We start from the raw sequence: 18156 nt of genomic DNA, 5'->3' as shown, positions 1-18156 counted from the left end.
AAAAGCTATGTTGGCTGGGTATGGTTGTTGGATGGGGGTTGTTACGCACTGAATTATATTTACATCTGTATTTGTATATGTTGTTATAAAACCATAAATGCCTTAATAAAATGTCTGTTAAAAAAAAACATCAAACTTGCTGTTTCTTGCTGAAAGGTACACATTCAGTGTGAACCATATGAAAATGCTCAAACGTTTAATAAATAATAGATACAGTCAATATATTATTCTTGAGTTGAATGATTTTGGTTTCAACAGAGCAAAGAATTTTCAATTCATAATATCCTGCCCTACTTAATGCACTGTAACATAACCCATTGCAGAAATCTGGGGCGGGATTCTCCCCTACCCGGCGTGACGGGGGGTCCCGGCGTAGGGGAGTGGCGGCAACCACTCCGGGGTCGGGCCTCCCCAAAGGTGGGGAATTCTCTGCACCTTTGGGGGCCAACCCTGCGCCGGAGCGGTTGGCACCAGAAGACTGGCGCAAAAAACCGGCGCCCCCGGCAGCGGGGCTGGCCGAAAGGCTTTCGCCGGTCGGCGCATGCGCCGGCGGTGATGTCAGCGGCCAGCTGCCGCCACCACCGGCGCATGCGCGATGTGGATTTCTCTTCCGCTTCTGCCATGGCGGAGGCCGTGGCGGCCGCGGAAGAGAAATAGTGCTCCCAGGGCACTGGCCCGGAGTCTGAGCGGGGGGCCTCGATCGCGGGCCTGGCCACCGTAGGGGCACCCCCCGTGGTCCGATCGCCCCCCCCCCCGCGCCCCCCAGGACCCCGGGGGCCCGCTCGCGCCGCTGATCCCGCCGTTACCAGAGGTGGTTCAAACCTCGGCGGCGGGAGAGGCCTCCCAGTGGCGGGACTTTGGCCCATCGCGGGCCGGAGAATCGCCGCAGGGGCCTCGCCGATCGGAGTGGCGAGGTTCCTGCCGCCGCCACTTCCCAGGTGGCGGAGAATCTCTGCCACGGCAGGGGCCGGATTTTCGGCGGCCCCAGGCGATTCTCTGACCCTGCTGGGGGTCGGAGAATTTCGCCCCTGAAGTGTGTGAGCCAAGTCATCCTAGAAATACGTTCCACAACATTAAAGACCGGAGTAGTCATGTCCTAAGCTAAAAAGCTCCTATTTTCACTGGCAACTTAGCTTTCGACGCTGGGAATCGACCTTGCAGCTTGAAGAGAGAACAATATGTAGAAAAGATGATACAGCGCTTAGAATCTCAGAATTGTGTTTGGGATTTGAAAATTTACCACATGTCCTGGGCAGGATTCTCCCCTACCCGGTGTGGCGGGCTGTACTGGCGCCGAGGAGTGGCGTGAACCACTCAGGCGTTGGGCTGCCTGGAAGGTGCGGGGCGCGATTCTCCGCTCCACACGCCGGGTGGGAGAATCGCGGGAGGGCCGGGCGACTCACGACACACCCCCCTGGCGCCCCCCCGCGATTCTCCTACCCACCCCCCACTCGGAAGAATTGCCGCTCGCCGTTTTTCACGGCGACCACCGATTCTCCGACCCGGATGGGCCGAGCGGCCTGCCGTTCGCGACCGGCTCACGACGGCGGCAACCATACCTGGTCGCTGCCGTCATGAACATGGTGCCAAACGCTGGTTTGATGCTTGTGGGGGGCGGAGAGGGGAGTGAGCACCACGGCAGTGCTCGGGAGGGGACTGGCCCACGATCAGTGCCCACCGATTGTCGGGCCGGCGTCTCAAAGGGATGCACTCTTTCCCCTCCGCCGCCCCGCAAGATCAAGCCACCACACCTTGCGCGGCAGAGGGGAAGACGGCAACCGCGCATGCACGGCTGATGTCATTAGGCATGCCAGCTGCGTCATTCTCGACGGGCCGGGCCTTGATGGCAGCGACAAGGCTCGGCGGCCGAGAATAACGGAGCGCCGCTCCTAGCCCCCCGGGTGGGGTTGAATAAGGTGAGAAGAGCGGCCTCCGAGGCCGTCGTGAAACTCGGCCGAGTTCACGACGGCCTACTCGATTTTCCACGGGAGCGGAGAATTCCGCCCGCGGAATCCACCGCACCTTCAGGGGCTGGGCCAGCGCCGGAGTGATTGGCGCCGTGCCAGCTGGTGTGGAAGGGCTTGGCGCCACGCCAACCGGTGCCAAAGGGCCTCCACCAGCCGGCGCATTCGCGGGAGCCTCAGCGTGTGCTGGTGTCATCCCAGCGCATGCGCAGGGGGGTTCTTCTCCGCGCCGGTCATTGCGGAGGTTGACAGCAGCCGGCGCAGAGGGAAAGAGTGCCCCCATGGCACAGGCCCGCCTGCGGATCGGTGGGCCCCGATCGCAGGCCAGATCCCCCTACGCCCCCCCGAGGACTCTGCAGGCCGCCCGTAGAGCCAGGTCCCGCCGAGGTACAGACCTGGTTTGATTTACGCCAGCGGGACCAGCTGAAAACGTACGGCCCTCGGCCCATCGCTGACCTGAGAATCGCCCGGGGGGCCGCCGACTGGCACGGCGCGATTCCCGCCCCTGCCAGAACCCCAGCGCCGGAGAATTCGGCAGCCGGCTTCGGGGCGGGGGGTCGGAGAATCTCGCCCGTGATTACTGAGAAGTATAACCTGCTTAGAGCAGGTAAAACAAACAGCTTTATTTTTTTTTTAAATAATTTTTATTGAAATTTTTCGATACAAACATTTACCCCTATTACATTTTAAATTATAACACCACAAGTCCCCCCTGGAAAATCCTCCCCACGCCCTCCCCCGCGCGCACCCCCCCACCCTCCCTCCCCCCCCCCCCCCCCCCCCGCGCTATCAGTCTAGCAACCAAACCGTTTTTTCCCTTTCTGCCGATGGCCTCGGGCAGTCCTTGCCCGCGACCCCCCCGCTGACGTGCTCCCGTCGTTGCTATCCCCCCCCCCCCCCCCTTCCCCCCCCCCCCCCCCCCCCCTTTTCTCCCCGGGTTGCTGCTGTTTCGGCCTCCGGTTCCTATCTCTGATCCAGAAAGTCAAGGAAGGGCTGCCACCGCCGGAAGAACCCCTGTACCGACCCTCTCAGGGCGAATTTGATTCTTTCCAATTGGATGAAGCTTGCCATGTCGTTTAACCAGGTGTTAACGCTTGGTGGCCTTGTGTCCCTCCACTGACTCAAGATCCTTCTCCGAGCTAACAAGGACGCAAAGGCCAATATTCCGGCCTCCCCTGCCTCCTGTACTCCTGGCTCCACCCCAACCCCAAAAATCGCTAGTTTGGTTTGACCCTGGTTCCCACCACTCTCGACACCGTCCCCGCCACCCCCTCCCAGAACTCTTCCAGTGCCGGACACATCCAGAACATATGTACATGGCTCGCAGGGCTTCCCGAACACCTAACACACCTCCCCCCCGAAGAACCGACTCATCCTAGTCCCCGTCATATGGGCTCTGTGCAGCACCTTAAATTGGATGAGGCCCAACCTTGCGCACGACGACGACGAATTGACCCTCTCTAGGGCATCCGCCCATGTCCCATCTTCTATCTGCTCTCCCAGCTCCGCTTCCCACTTGTCTTTCAGCTCCTCTATCGGTACCTCCTCCACCTCCTGCATTATTTTGTAGATGTCCGAGACCTTCCCTTCTCCGACCCAGGCCCCTGACAGCACCCTATCACTCGCCCCTCCATCGGGAAGCAAGGGGAATCCTTCCACCTGTCGTCTGGCAAATGCCTTCACCTGCAGGTATCTAAACGTGTTCCCCGGGGGGAGCTCAAATTTCTCCTCCAGCTCTCCCAGGCTCGCAAACCTCCCCTCTATGAACATGTCCCTCAGTTGCCTGATGCCCGCCCTGTGCCAGCTCTGGAATCCCCCGCCAGTGTTCCCCGGGACAAATCTGTGGTTCCCTCTCAGTGGCGCCGCCATCAGACCCCCCACTTCCCCCCTGTGTCGCCTCCACTGCCCCCAGATTTTAAGGGTGGCCGCCACTACCGGACTCGTGGTATACCTTGTGGGGGGGAGCGGCCATGGTGCCGTTACTAGCGCCCCCAGGCTTGTATTGCCGCAGGACGCCCTCTCCATACGTTTCCAAGCTGCCCCCTCCCCCTCCATCACCCACTTGCGCACCATCGATGCGTTCGCCGCCCAGTAGTATCCGGAAAGATTGGGTAGCGCTAATCCTCCACTGTCCCTACTCCGTTCCAAGAAAATCCTTCTCACTCTAGGGGTGCCATGCGCCCACACATAGCCCATAATGCTGCCAGTTACCTTCTTGAAGAAGGCCCTGGGGAGGAAGCTGGGCAAGCACTGGAACAGAAACAAGAACCTCGGGAGGACCGTCATTTTGACTGACTGCACCCTCCCTGCTAGCGACAGCGGTACCATGTCCCACCTCTTGAACTCCTCCTCCATCTGCTCCACCAGCCTTGAAAAGTTCAGCTTGTGGAGGGTCCCCCAGTTCCTTGCCACCTGCACCCCCAAGTACCTGAAGCTCTTTACTGCTCTCCTAAAGGGGAGCCGCCCAATTCCCTCCCCCTGATCTCCCGGGTGTATCACAAAGACCTCACTTTTACCCACATTTAATTTATATCCCGAAAAGTCCCCAAACTCCGCTAGTATTTCCATTACCTCCGGCATTCCCCCTTCCGGATCCGCCACATACAACAACAAATCATCCGCATAGAGTGATACCCGATGCTCCTCCCCTCCCCTTGTCAGTCCTCTCCAACCCCCTGAACCCCTCAGTGCCATCGCCAACGGTTCGATCGCTAATGCAAATAGTAAGGGGGATAGGGGGCATCCCTGCCTGGTACCTCGATGGAGCCCAAAATACTCCGACCTCCTCCCGTTTGTAACCACACTCGCCATCGGGGCCGAATACAGCAGCTTCACCCACTTGATAAATCCCTCCCCAAACCCAAACCGTTCCAGCGTCTCCCACAGGTATTCCCACTCCACCCTATCGAATGCCTTCTCCGCATCCAGTGCTACCACTATCTCAGCCTCCCCCTCCACTGCTGGCATCATAATTACATTCAACAGCCTCCGGACATTTGTATTAAGTTGTCGTCCCTTTACGAAACCCGTCTGGTCCTCATGGATTACCCCTGGCACACAATCCTCTATTCTGGTTGCCAGGACCTTTGCCAACAGTTTGGCATCTACATTCAAGAGGGAGATAGGCCTATAGGACCCGCACTGTACAGGGTCTTTGTCCCGCTTCAGGATCAAGGAGATCAGGGCCTGTGACATTGTCGGGGGCAGAGCCCCTCCCTCTCGCGCCTCATTGAAGGCTCGCACCAGCACTGGACCCACCAAGTCCACATACTTCTTATAAAATTCCACCGGGAACCCATCCGGCCCCGGCGCCTTCCCCGCCTGCATCTGGCCTATCCCTTTAACTAGTTCCTGCAGCTCTATCGGCGCCCCCAGCCCCTCCACCCGTTCCTCCTGGACCTTTGGGAACCTCAATCTATCGAGGAAGTTCTCCATTCCCCCCCTCCTCCTGGGCGGCTCAGACCGGTACAATTCCCTGTAGAAATCCCTGAAGACCCCGTTCACCTCTTGCCCCTTCTGCACTACGTTCCCTCCCTTCTCTCTCACTCCCCCAATCTCTCTGGCTGCATCTCGCTTGCGCAGCTGGTGTGCTAGCATCCTGCTCGCCTTTTCCCCGTACTCATAGACCGCACCCTGTGCCCTTCTCCATTGCGTCTCCGCCTTCCTAGTGGTCAGTAGGTCAAACTGGGCCTGTAAACTGCGCCGCTCCCTCAACAGCCCCTCCTCTGGTGTCTCCGCATATCTCCTGTCCACTTCTATAAGTTCCCCCACCAGTCTCTCCCTCTCCTGCCTCTCCTTCCTTTCTCTGTGTGCCCTTATGGAGATCAGCTCTCCTCTGATCACTGCTTTCAGGGCCTCCCATACTACCCCCACCTTCACCTCGCCCGTGTCGTTCGTGCCCAGATATCTCTCAATGCCCTTCCGGACCCTTCCGCACACCTCATCGTCCGCCAGCAGCCCCACATCCAGGCGCCACAGCGGGCGCTGGTCCCGTGCTTCCCCCAGTTCTACCTCTACCCAGTGTGGTGCATGGTCCGAAATTGCAATGGCCGAGTACTCCGTGTCCTGCACTCTCGAAATCAGCCCCCTGCTCAGTACAAAAAAGTCTATTCTGGAGTACACCCTGTGGACGTGGGAGAAAAAAGAATACTCCCTCGCCCTTGGCCTGCCAAATCTCCAAGGGTCTACCCCCCCCCATCTGCTCCATGAACCCCCTTAGCACCTCCGCCGCTGCCGGCCTCCTATTTGTCCTGGAACTCGATCTGTCCAGCCCAGGGTCGAGCACTGTGTTGAAGTCCCCCCCATGATCAGGCCTCCTGCCTCCAGACCCGGAATGAGGCCCAACAGGCGCCTCATAAAACCCGCGTCATCCCAATTCGGGGCATATACATTTACCAGCACCACATTCTCTCCCTGCAGCCTACCCTTCACCATCACGTACCTACCCTCCTTATCTGCTACCACCTGCGCCGCCACGAACGACACCCTCTTTCCCACCAAAATCGCCACCCCCCAGTTCTTTGCGTCCAAGCCTGAGTGGAACACCTGTCCCACCCACCCCCTTCTCAGGCGCACCTGGTCTACTACTCTCAAGTGAGTCTCCTGCAACATTGCCACATCCGCCTGCAGTCCCTTTAGGTGTGAAAAAACCCTTGATCTCTTGACCGGTCCGTTCAGCCCCCTCACATTCCAAGTAATCAACCGGGTCGCGGAGCGACCCGTCCCTTTCCCCTGTCTATTAGCCATGTTCTGTCCCCTGTTCGCCCCGGGTCGACCCTCCCCTTCTGACCCGTTCCCCATGGCGATGGCCCCCCCCCCCTCTCTCCTCCCGTTCTTCCCTTCCCGTCCTCAGCCTTTCCAGCAGCAACCCGGTATCCCCCCCTAACCCCCCTTCCCCCCCCCCCCCCCCCCCCCCCTGGCTAGGACCCCTCCTAGCCGCAGTGTATCCACCATCGTACTCCCGAGAGTCAGCTGGTTTTCGCTGACCCGGCTGCCCCTGCCACACTCCGACTCCTCCCGATGTGGGGGGGAGGGGCCTCCCCCCCCCCTTGCCATCCCTCTCTGACTCCGCTTCAGCGCGGGAAAAGCCGCCATTGCTGGCCACACCCACTCTTCTCTCCTCCCCCTTCCTCCGTCCCGCGCGCGGGAAACAGGGGAGAGCCCGCGCTTTCGCCCGGCCACACCCTACCCCGCCATCTTCAATTCCACCCCCGTCCCCATCCACACCGATAACAAAGCCCCCTTAAAACGAGAGGGAGAAAAAAGAGAAAAAGAAAACACGCATAACCCACTTGCTCCCCCCCCCGTCCCGCCTCCCCAACTTAACAATATAACAATATAAATAACAAATCGCAAATACATACATAAATACATAACTATGCCTGCATAACTAAATAACTAAATAACTACCCAATAATAACGTACTTAACCAACAGTAACCATAACCCTTAAAGAACAGATCAAAAAACAGTAAAAAAGCCCCCCCTACAACAACAATAATTAAGGGAAGTTGGCAACGGGAAGAGACACACAAAAAGGAACCAAGAAACCCCCCATAACACAACTTTCAAAGAAACCAAACGATCCATCAACTTTAACCAAGTTCCGACCTGGCCTAAGAAAGACATGGGCCACTTGACCAGTCAAGGGTACTCGGGCGGCCTCGACCGCCGGCGTTCCCAAGTTCTAGTTCAGGTCCAGCTTTTCCTCCCGAACAAAAGTCCATGCCTCCTCTGGGGTCTCAAAGTAATGGTGCTGGTCCTTGTAGGTGACCCACAAGCGCGCTGGCTGCAGCATTCCAAACTTGATCCTTTTTGCGTGCAGCACCGCCTTCGTTCGGTTAAACCGGGCCCGCCGCTTTGCCACCTCCGCACTCCAGTCCTGATATATCCGCACCGTCGAATTCTCCCATTTGCTGCTTTTCTCCCTCTTGGCCCACCTCAGCACTTTCTCCCGATCGCAGAGACGCTGGAACCGCACCAGCACCGCCCTCGGGGGCTCGCTTGCCCTAGGCCGCCTAGCCATGACCCGATATGCTTCTTCCAGCTCCAGGGGCGATGGACCGGCCCCCTCTCCCATCAGGGAGCTCAACATCTCCGCTACATATTTCGGGAGATCAGGCCCCTCCAGGCCTTCTGCTAGGCCCAGGATCCTCAGGTTCTTCCGCCTCATTCGCGTGTCCAGCTCCTCAAAGCGGCTCTGCCATTTCAGGTGGAGTGCCTCGTGCACCTCCACCTTTCCCACGAGGACCGTGGCTTCCTCCTCCCTCACCGCCATTTCCTGCTGCAGCTCTCTTATCGACGCCTCTTGGGTCGCCTGGGCCCCCATCAGCCTTGTGGTCGTCGCGTTCATGGACTCTAAGAGTTCCACTTTCAGCTCCGTAAAACACCGGAGGAGAGCGGCCTGCTGCTCCTCCGCCCATTTTCTCCAATCTTCTAGTGCACCACCGGCCGCCATTTTGGTCCTCTTCCCCCGCTTTTTTTGGGGAGCTGCTGCCGCTTTTTTTGTCGCCCCTCTCCGAGTACCGACCATAAAGTTGGTCTCACTCTCCTCAGGGAGCCTTCCCCCACCGGGATTCGTCTTTACAGTACCGTCGGGGCCCTCCAATCGGCCCTTAAACACCTTTGTCGCAGGAGCTGCCAAATGTGCGACTTAGCTGGTCATAGCCGCAACCGGAAGTCCCACAAACAGCTTTATTTTATGTACCAACATAACTCCAGTGCTCCAGTTTAATTCACCTCAAAACTTTGACCAGGATCATTGCAAATAATCAGCATTAGTGGAAGGGGTAATGTTGTTTTATTTCAATCAAATAGGAATTCCAGAATACCATGGGTAAAAGGTACGGGTTAACTGATAACTGATGGAATGGAGAAAGCAGATAAGAGAAGGCCATTCATACATAGAGAACTCATTGGGTTGGAAAAAATAATCATACATCATCCCTGTAATGAACTCCAATTGGCTTTATTGGTTGGCCAATTGGAGTATGAGCTCCCTCAATGATAGCTCATTGAGGGGGCCCATATAATCACCTGTGTAGGCTTTGTGAGCAGTCTTAAGTTGACTGGACTGCTAGCAGCACTGTTTGTAGCTGCTCCTGTAATATCGTTATTGTAAATAAATATTGGTGTGGTGACGGAACTCCTGCCTCCCGTGGATTACTACAATCCCTATACAGTGATTTATTAAAAATAAATGCAACTGCTGTCCCAGAACAAGTACAATTTGTTCCACTTTTAAGTGCATCGAAGATCATTTAGCCATATTTGATTTTTGCAACCTAATCAATAACAGTAATGTTCGCAGGCATCAGCAACCCTGAGAAATCAGTCATCAATATTTTCCTTCATTGTTCGTTCACTGCAAAAAGGTTTCCATTTATAACTGGCAAGAGGAAAAGCCAAGGGCAACATTTCTGAGGTAGTGGGGAAGCAATGGAAAGCCTAAAGGCTGGGTTAAGGGGGGATGGACAAGAGAAGAAAATGCAGACTTTGGGGAGAGTGCAAAGCTCACTCCCTCGATTGCATGCGCATTATCGAGGATTACCAAGATGTTTGACACTGTGAATTGTGGCTGCTACATGTCACCAGGGCAGATGCATTTACCCCACATACTGCACAAATGAGAAGCAAACATTGTGGGCATGATTTAACCACCCCTTTGCATCCGGCAAGGATCTGTGCGCATCGAGATTCGCACCGGGGGTGAATCAGTTTGCTATCTAACCGGCCCACTCCCGATGGCGAGTTCCAGATCACGCCCACATATGGCGAGCATATTATTAACTCTCATTTGCATTTATTCCATCTCATCAGCGAGATTGAATTTAAATGCAATGGCCTCTCGGAATTAACCATCTCCCCAGTGAGATATTAAGTGGATGTCGTTTGGTACTCTTTTTTTCGCTTTTTTAAATTTTTCAATTAAGGGGCAATTTAGCGTGGCCAATCCTCCTAACCTGCACATTTTGAGGTTGTGGGGGTGAGACCCATGCAGACATGGGGAGAATGTGCAAACTCCACATGGCAGTGACACAGAGCCTTGATCAAAGCTGAGACTAAAGCAGTGGCCCGGTATAACCAGGTCCATTTTGCCACCTGTGCTGTCACTGAGCGGTGCATCTGACTGCTGGAAATGTGGTTCCGATGCCTGGACCGTTCTGGTGGAGCACTGCAGTACACCCCCCCACAGAGGGTCCCCACGCTGATCTTGGACCACTGTGCCCAGGGAGTGGGGTCAGTAGCGGGCAAAAGGGGTGGGGTTGCACGCAGGCCTGCTGTGAAGACTAACCTGACAGAGGCTTCACATGCATCAGGTGTAACATGTTTTAATTGAGAACATTTGACATTTCCATTACCTCTAGGTAGAGATAGTGTCCCTCCCCTCCCACCCCTGTGCCCACTCAGTGATCCTGTCTCTTCCTAATCTTTCATGGTCTACTGCTACATATGGGTGTGCCCCCAAGATGTACACCAGAGGTAGAGGCAGTCTGCTGCTTTCTGCACCTTGTGGCCTTTGTTGCTCTTGGTGGACATCCTCTGGAAGGCCCATCGCTGAGCCACTCTATTCTGCCCACTTCCCTTGAGATGCGCCTGTGTCAGGAAGCTCTCTATGGGACTGAGGGACAGCTGGAGTGAGCTCCAGAGGTCTCTGAGTCATCTCCAAGGGAGTCAGCAGTTGGCCGTCAGCTGCATCCCAGGAAGGTTATCCCATAGTTGATGTAAATGATAGGACACAGCGGGTGAGATTCAGGGGGGGAATGTCAGCGACAAGTGCATAGCCGATTGGAGGAGTCCCAAAGGCTGAATCATCTGGCTCTGCCAGTCCTGGCAGCTCCCTATTGTCTGCACCATGGTGTTGATGCCATTAGCGATGGTTTTCAGTGACTGGACCATGCTTTGCAGTGCAATGTCCACCTGTGTCTGAGACACGCCCTCATCAACGGGGACATGATGTTGATGCTCCCATCCATGGTCGTCACAGACTGAGCCACGCCTTGGGCACCACCACTCAAGACGCTGGCCTCGTGCTCCAAGCTTTTCTACAGCGGTCGCCACCCTAGCAATGTTGGCATCGGCACCACACAATGTTGGCATCATCTCCAGCGCCCGTAGCCTTTGGGACTCCTTCAATCGGCTATGCGGTGTCGCTGACGTCCTCTCGTGAATCTCACGGCTCTGTCCTATCATCTGCATCAGCTCTGAGATAACTTTGTACAGAGGTTCGACATCAGTTGAGTGCTGGGATTCAGCAGACCTTCGACTACTGTTTTCCTTAGATGTGCATTAACAACTATGTGGTGCTCACCAGATTGTGCCCCAGAAACCTGTCAACTAATATCGCTCATCGCTGTGTGTGCCTTTGCAGACACATCGATGGAAGTTGGGGGTGATAGCTGTGCGACGTCGATGGTGGGCTCCTCGAAGCTCTCCTCTGAGGTGGCCTCATGCGTGGTAAGGGATGTTGAGGAACGACTCTGGATGGCCCGGCCTCATCAGATGGTGATGTAGTCAGTGAGAGCGAAGGATCATTTTGTCTGACAGCAACAACTCACTTGAGACAGGTTATCTGGTTGAAGGATTGGATTGGATTTGTTTATTGTCACGTGTACCGAGGTACAGTGAAAAGTATTTTTCTGCAAGCAGCTCAACAGATCATTTAGTACATGGGAAGAAAAGGGAATTAAACAAAATTCAAGAAAATACAAGGCAACAGAAGCTATACAATGTAACTACATAAGCATTGGCATTGGTTGAAGCATACAGGATGTAGGGTTAATGAGGTCAGTCCATAAGAGGGTCATTTAGGAGTCTGATAACAGTGGGGAAGAAGTTGTTTTTGAGTCTGTTCGTGCGTGTTCTCAGACTTCTGTATCTCCTGCACGATGGAAGAAGTTGGAAAAGTGAGTAAGCCGGATGGGAGGGATCCTTGATTATGCTGCCCGCTTTCCCCAGACAGCGGGAGGTGTAGATGGAGTCCATGGATGGGAGGCAGGTTTGTGTGATGGACTGGGCGGTATTCACGACTCTCTGAAGTTCCTTGCGGTCCTGGGCCGAGCAGTTGCCATACCAGGCTGCGATGCAGCCCGATAGGATGCTCTCTATGGTGCATCTGTAAAAGTTGGTAAGGGTTAATGTGGGCATTCCGAATTTCCTTAGTTTCCTGAGGAAGTATAGGCGCTGTTGTGCTTTCTTGGTGATAGCATCGACGTGAGTGGACCAGGACACGTTTTTGGTGATGTGCACCCCTAGGAATTTTAAATTGCTAACCATCTCCACGTCGGTCCCATTGATGCTAACAGGGGCGTGTACAGTACTTTGCTTCCTGAAGTCAATGACCAGCTCTTTAGTTTTGCTGGCATTAAGGGGCAGTGATCCTCTCCTCTGCGGTGCAGGCCAACCTCGCTGTTAGTGATTGCTCTCTCCTCGGTCAACCCCGTGATCACCAGGGCCTGATCCTCATAGGGGTGAGGACTCAGATCTCTGGTTCTCCTCCCGTCTTCTTCACTGTTTCCTGCTTACTATGAGATATTTTCTCCGGCGGGGACAATTAGAGGGCATTGTAAACCGCATGCTTGATGGGTCAGAGCGGTCTATAGCAGGTGGCATGTGTGGGCACCGCACCTGGACATGAAGGGGCTGTGCTGGTGTGTGCCAGTGGGTTCTGAGGAGTAAGCACAAAGTTTGGATGTGGGGAGGGTGCGAGTTGTCAGTCAGCGATTTGTTGGGGGGGGGGGGGGAGTTAGGAATTTGAGGGATGGCAGGAGAACTGATGCCAGGAGAGAGGTGGTAACTTACCTTTGCAGCTTGGTAGAGGTCGTTGGTCTTCTTCCAACATTGTACCGTGGTCCACCTTCGTCCCGGGCGGTATCGGTGACTCTGCTGCTGGTCCTACCACTCCTTTGGGGGAACAAGGTGTCCCATCTTGCATCGACGGCGCCGAGAAGCCAGGCCAGGTCAGCATTCCCAAAGCAAGGAGCAGGTCTGTGCGCTGCCATGCTTGTGTGTTGACTGGGAGTGAGTGGTGAGGGAGTACTTAAAAGCAGTTTTCCCCTGTTAGCGATGAGACATTGTGGTAAGAGTCAGGCGAATCAGATGGCGAGACAGGCAGTATTGGCGAGAAGCTCGTGGGGAGCTAATTTCCATCACTAACTGCCGTTAAATACGCGCCACGCACCAACACGGCCATCAAGAAACACCAATCGGCCACAAAATGACACATAGATGTTTTTCCGTTAAATCGCTTCTGCAGGTTTAACAACAATTATTATACGGTGTTGTTTTGTGGAGAGATTACAGATTCTGTCAAAATACTTACTGATGTACAATGACTCATCCTTTTCTGTTTGTATTTTCCAGTGATTTAGTCAACGCAAAAGCAACAGAACACTTTTTATTTCACCGCTTTCTGATCTGAGGGGGTCTGGGATTCTTCCAACCTTGAAGCAACCTCATTGTCCATTTACTGTAATAATGTGTCTTTGGCGCATCTTTAAATTACATGAGTGAAAAGAAGTGAGAGTATTGTAGTATTTTAATTATAACATGTATGAAGGTAATGTTATAATGGCCATACCTTTGAGGTCAGTTTGAACATTAACTCAGCACTAGTTGTTTTTAATGCTATTTTCAAGAGAGGTACTGAAGCTGTCCACTGAGAAACATGGCACATAGGGCATTGCTGGGCCATCGATTCACTCACAGTACGCGCACTTTGCGAGTCCAGTGCTGGTTTCAGGTAGAGATCGGCAGAGCAGCAAAGAGGCAAAAAGTAAGTCAGCTACAACTAGAGAATGATGCACGGTCTCAGATTGAATTGGGGAGACTGAGAGTTACTTTCTTAAAGTGCTTGGCAGGAGAAACAATTAGTTGGTTACAAAAGCATTGTGTTTCATGCTGGAGGAATATTGAGCTAAAGAAAAGAGAGATTTGCGTCTGTGGGTGTTTCTCACAACCTCAGCAAGTCAAACCCAAAATGCTGTTCACAGAGACGGTGTGAGCTTTAGTTCTGTGGCACAGGTCAGGCTGACAGGGTTTCAGCCCAATGCAACTAATGAAAACAGTTTGTTGGCCAGCAATGAAGGACTCAAACATCCAAAGGTGTCATTACTTAATCAGTCAGAAGATGTCACTCAAATTCCATCTTCCATTTCCCACCTGGCTTTTGCACTCACAATCAATGTGCGCTCCACTGATTCATTTTTCAGTGTTCATGGAGTGGGAAATTAACTTGCATTGTTTAGCTTATCAGGGGCCAGGAGGCTGGAAGAGCAATTTGCACGGTGTATAGATTTGTAGTAAGCGGCCATAGCGACATACAGGCCGGGGTGTGTCGCACTGTGACTGTGGTGATCACAAGTTAACCAGATGCAACACAACTGAGCGACCACTAGAGGGAGCACGGGAGAGCCATATAAATACATCAGGACAGGAAGTGAGGACACACTCTTCACAGCAGGCGGGCTGGCAAGCAGGACACACAGCAAGCAAAGCTGGTAGTTAGCACTGGAAGGTAGTTCTAGGTCGAGCTCTGGAAACTGAACGAACTCACAATAAAGCATCTTCTCCACACTTGAGACTACGAGCTTTATTAAGATACGAGGAACAACACATGGTACCCAGGAGTGATTTCAGACGCTTATGACAGGACAACTCAGCTGCAGATACAGAAAACAAAAAAAAAACATGGCATGGAAATCTCAACCAAGAATGGCATGGAAATCTCCTACTGGACATTCGACTTGGGAAGACATTGCTGATGAGAGGATGTGCCTTGGATACCCACTTCACCTGGACACGACTGGAAAAGTAAGAAGTGTCTGGGAAAGGTTTAAACAAATGTTCGATTTCGGTATCATAGCATATGATGCAGCGGCAGCTTCAGACGAAATTAAAATAGCAATTCTCATTGAAGGAAATGAAGCTATGAAAGTTTATAATGGATTTAAATACTCAAAAGGTGAAGACAGAAACAGCTTACAAACGGTACTAAACAAATTTGAAGAGTACTGTGAGAAATTTGAACAGCAAGGCATGCTCACAGTCCAACCTGCACAGAGACTGAGTGATGCAAAACTTAAAAAATCACGAAAAGAACAAGAAATCGCGAATGCAAAGAACAGATCAAAAAGAAGAAATAACACGAATTTCTCACAAAGCCAAAACGCTGAAACCCAGTCCAGATCGGAAAGAAAAGGTAACTTACAACTTTTAGAAAGAAAAAACGCTGAAATCCGCGATAAAATGGCGTCGGGGCACATTTTGCAGTCTCTGGTAAACAAAGAACTACAAATCGCGTCTGCGCATGCGCCGGAACCGGAAGTCGCGCATGCGCAGTTTACAAAAGATCGCGGCGCCGATCGTTATGCGCATGCGCAAGCCGCGCATGCGCAATGGACACCGAACCGCACAAGGAAAGAAAGCCGATTTGCGCATGTGCAAGTCGTTCCTACGCGTGACGTCATGACGTCTGAGAATCCTGACCATGCCCACTTAAAAGGGAAATGCCCGAAAATAGAAAACAAGACACTTAAAGTGGTAAAACCAAATTTTCTTGCCTCAGAACACAGAAAAACGCCTGAACTTAAACCAACAGTGAAAAACAACGTGCACAAAACCTTGGAAAAAGCTGCCTTCACCACACACAGTGAAGCGAACAAAAAGAATTCCGAAACAACAAAAGATGATTTGTTTTTCGACGATTACCTCTCAGACCTGACTGGGTCAGTCGGATATGCTTATCACAGCATCAGCGACACGGTCGCAAAGCACAACACGAACCAACTCGTGGTAGATGAATCCAACCAAGATGATTTGGTTTTCAAAGAATACTACTCAGACATGGCTGAGTCAGTCGGATATGCTTATCACAGCATCAGCGACACGGTCGCAAAGTTCAACACGAATCAACTCGTGGTAGAAGAATCCAACCAGGATGATTTGGTTTTCGGAGAATACTACTCAGACACAGCTGAGTCAGTCGGATATGCTTATCACAGCATCAGCGACACGGTCGCAAAGTTAAACACGAATCAACTCGTGGTAGAAGAAGCCAACGAAGATGAAATGGGTTTCAAAGAATACTACTCAGACATGGAGGAGTTATTTGGACATGCTGATCACAGCATCAGCGACACCGTTGCAAAGCTCAACACGACTCTACTCATGGTGGATGAATCCAACACCATGGTGCCATGGCAGCTCGTCGATACATTGGATGACAGCAATACCCAAGACGAAGACGACGCCACACAGAGAGCACAGGAAGACTCCACGGAGCGAGCGATGACAGGCTCCACAGTGCGGGTGATGAAAGACGCCAACAGGGATGCAAGCAAACACTCCCGGGCGGACACCAAGCATGAACAAGACCATGAAGGTAAACCCGCTGTACCTGAGCAACCGCAAGCAGACTATGAAAGTCTACCAAGCTCACAGGAACAAGAAGAAAGAGCGGACTATGAAAGTCCAACACGCTCACAGGAACAAGAAGAAAGAGCGGACTATGAAAGTCCAACACGCTCACAGGAACAAGAAGAAGACAATGCACCTCTGCCCACTGCATGCGAAGACAGTGACAAGGTGCTCGCACTCGACGTACAGGATCACAGTGAGACTGACAGTTCTCAGCTTGTCTGTACCGAAGCACAGAGCGAAAACAGTGACAAGGTGCTCGCACTTGACGTACAGGATCACAGTGAGACTGACAGTTCTCAGCTTGTCTGTACAGAAGCACAGAGTCGGGCCACCCAACAGTCCAGAGAGACAACGCCAAAAGAAAACATGCAGATTTTGACTCCAGAAGAGGAGCACCTGGAGTCCACAGAGACAATGCCGAAAGAAACCATGCAGATTCTGACTCCAGAAGAGGAGCACCTGGAGTCCAGAGACATCAAACAAAAAGAAACCGTGCAGATTTTGACTCCAGAAGAGGAGCACCTGGAGTCCAGTGAGATAACATCAACAGAAATCATGAAGATTTTAACTCCAGAAGCGGAGCACCAAGAGTCTAGAGAAACCACGTCAACTGAAATCATGCAGATTTGGACTCCAGAAGAGGAGCGCCGAGAGTCCACAGACACCGCGTCAAATGTAATCAAGAAGACTCCGGAAGACGAGCACCAAGAAAGCAAAGATGCGGAATCCAATTCTCCACAACTGATTGATGTCACCTGCACTGATGCAACATCAGATCATTCGCACCACTCGCGAGACGGAATGCTCAATGACTCAAATTATCCACTCGGGACACTCATAGAGTATAACAAGAAAAACAAAAGTCAAAAGAAACACAGCAAGAACAAAAACAACATGAAGCGCGACAAGACCAAAAAACAATAGCAAGAAGCACAGCAGAAACGAGAACGACAACAGCAAGAATAAAAGCAACATGACGCGCAACAAGACAAACAACAATGTCAGGCACAAAGATAGCGACAACGACAGAGGCAGAAACAACAAGAATGGCAACAAACACAACAAAGTCAGGAGCAAAGATAGCGACAACAACAAAGACGGAAACGACAAAAACAGCGACAAGTACGGCAACGGAAACAACAAAAACAGGAACGACAGAAACAACAGCAATGAAACAACGACTTGTACACAATGGCACTACTTGGCACATGATGGACGATGCCACAGCACACTGCAAAACGATAACAAGACTACAAACATGTAATGGGATGACAACGAATCGCACAAACTCACGTCTGCTCCAGAACAAGCAAGCACACCAGCATCCAAGGCGGATGAGACAATAAATCAACACCACAAGCACAAAAAAAAAAGTCCATGCCAGTCAACATCAGTGATGTGACCATGCAAACACCTCGGGATGACGCATTGGGTACTTAAGATAACAAGGAACACCAACAACATTCACAGCGGACTTGCAATATCAATATCACCACGTCATCAACAACAAAAAGAAAAAAAAAAAAAGCTCTGAACAAATTCATCAAGTTTGGACTCATAAATGTGTTTATTAAGTTTGGACATATAAATACATTGGCTTTGTTAACTAAGGCAATAGCATCATCACTTGTATAGATACGCATATCATAAGTTACTGTTTTGTATAATTTTCCTTAATGATGTACAGAAACTATGTAATGAGAAAGAGGGGGATGTGGTGATCGTAGATTGACCAGATACAAAAACAACAGAGCAAACACGAGCGGGAGAGCTAT

The sequence above is a fragment of the Scyliorhinus canicula genome, chromosome 9 (genome assembly GCF_902713615.1).
Source record: "Scyliorhinus canicula chromosome 9, sScyCan1.1, whole genome shotgun sequence".
Lineage (NCBI taxonomy): Eukaryota > Metazoa > Chordata > Chondrichthyes > Carcharhiniformes > Scyliorhinidae > Scyliorhinus > Scyliorhinus canicula.
Note: the sequence above shows the minus strand (reverse complement) of the source record.